This window comes from Quercus robur, chromosome 11 (genome assembly GCF_932294415.1).
Source record: "Quercus robur chromosome 11, dhQueRobu3.1, whole genome shotgun sequence".
NCBI classification, from domain to species: domain Eukaryota; kingdom Viridiplantae; phylum Streptophyta; class Magnoliopsida; order Fagales; family Fagaceae; genus Quercus; species Quercus robur.
Window position 1 is genome coordinate 38,057,343 of NC_065544.1, and position 2,567 is coordinate 38,059,909.

Sequence of the window (2,567 nt, forward strand, 5' to 3'; positions counted from 1 at the left end):
TCATGTCTTAAAAGTAGTAGTAGTATTTAACAACTGGAATTCATCGTTACATCTACATAATGCATATATGTGGTTCTTTTTTTCTTTTTTGTTTGTCAATGAAATGTATATCTGTAGTTCTGTACAATCGGCAGGAGATGGCCCGTCTGATTCCTTTATTTGTTGTGTACGTCTATCTGAATAAGAAATTATTTATTTTGCAAAAGATAAAAAGGAAGAACCTAATAGGCATATATACTTACCCCAAGATCAAATGTAAATCTTATATATCGCCAAGAGTCCTGATTTAAAGACACTATCAAATTTTTCTATCGGGAAGAGCCTGGTTTCAAAACCTTTCTCCCCAATTTATTTTATATATATATATACACACATATATGGTTTTTAAGTACGGTTATACAATATGAACTTCTAACTTACATTAGTATTGAGTATGGACCTGGTCAGATAGTGATACATGTCTAAAAGTAGATACATATCATCATCTTAACAAGTCCAGTACTATTGGACACTGGATTTAAGCCTGACCCATTAAGTATTCAATGGTGAGAAATATATCTTAAAAACTACAAAAATTCGAGTTTGGGCTTAGTTGATTCTATATCAATTCTGGCAATTTCAAGTTATATATATATATATATATATATCCTTATTTATATCCTATATATAAGGTCCGTTTGGATACGACTTATTTTTGCTGAAAATTGAAAATACTGTAGCAAAATAATTTTTAAATGTGTGAATAGTGCCATGAGACCCATTTTTAATGAAAAAATGGTTGAAAAGTGAAGTTTGTGAGATCCGTGAACAGTGCATGAGTGCACTATTCACGGGAGAATAGTCAAAAGTTGCGGCTTAAAAAAAAAAAAAAAAAACGTGCAAGTGCTAAACACAGACGCCAATAAGTCAGATCCAAATGGGCAAATAATTAAATTTTTTTATAAAAGAAATTATGGAAAAGTCCTATTCTTTCGGTTGAGAAACAAACTTACTTGTACAATCATTTTTTATTTTAATGTAAATGAGCCAGATCGGAGTAGGTGATTAAGGTTCTAAATGCACCAAATTGAGTTGAGTATTAAAAGTTTAGGTTTGTTCATTTAATTTCATTTCGATCACAAGCCGAGCTTATGCTCATAACCAACAAAATTACAAGTTTAAGCTTGATTTATATTATATATAGTTAATCAAGTTTCATGTTCACAAGTTTGTTCATAAAAATATTATTATGTTTGAACTTGGCTCATTTAATAATCTAGCCTAAAATAGGGTTTGAACTTAGTTTGTTTGCTAAACAAATGAATATAAACAAGCTCTTTCTCAAATCAGGCTCAAACATATCATAAATAGTTTGGTTTATTTACAATCTTAAGACTGTATACAACATGTTCATTTATGCCAAGCAAAACATTGACCTACCAAACAATTCTCTATTTTTCCATAGTCAATTCCCGTAATTTCAAGTTATCTACTATAATTTACCCATAAAACTTTACAAAAAAACGATTATTCCAAAGGAGCTAATCTTTTAACCTAACAAAAAAAATGGTGGAGGGAAAAACACGTGAAAAGTTAGGGTAGTCCTAGATTTCAGATTTGAATGGGAAGAAGGTCGCCTTTATTTTATTTATAACCATCCATACTACGACAAAATGTAACTTACATTTCAGGTGGGACTCTGACTCATGGCAGCCATGCACATATATGGTCCTACCTAGGCGGCTTATTTTCTGTGAAAGTAGGAATATATTATTCACAATAAGCACATGCAGTGTCAATGAGATTAACTTGCGTAAGACCGAAAGCTCTATTTTCTGAATTCCATCTTTAAAAAATAGCCAAAAAAATCAACCTATGACTTCAAAATATACTTACATGACAATCAAAAAAAAAAATTACATATACTATTACACATAAAGTACATGTAACTTTATTTTGAAGTCACGATTTTATATGCAAAAATAAACTTGTGTATCTCTTTTTTAAGAAATAGTTTCAACTTATGATGTTCGTTTTTAATGATTGTTCTTCATCATCAGACCAAAATGTCAATTAGTTTTTTGTGTAGACAGGAATCGAATCCCAAATCTCTTATTCGACTATAAAAAAAAATAATAAAAAAATAATCGGTTGAGCTAATGAAAATCCATTATCTGCACTTTGTATGCAACAAAAAGCATGAACTAACAATTAGATTTTTTTTTTTTTTTTTCTCGTTTCCTTCTTCTTGTTCAAGTAGTGTACTAAAGAAGTAAAAGAATAGTATTTCCTATTATTGGATTGGAGATATTTTGAGAAAAAGGATAAGAAGGCACTCCTAGATATAGGCATATAGCCTTAATCGCAAGCAACACGTATGGATTAGAATGGGACAGAATGTGTGCATTTTCAGATTTAATTTAATCCCACGTCCTCCGGAGCCCAAGGGAATTTTAGGCTGTGGCTTATGGGTCAAACAAACTGATTCCCTGCACATATGAACACGTTAAAATGCAAATATACTTCTTACGCAAGTTTCCAACCTAGACCGCCCATAGAGAATTTAGTAAGTACTACTGTACTAGCTT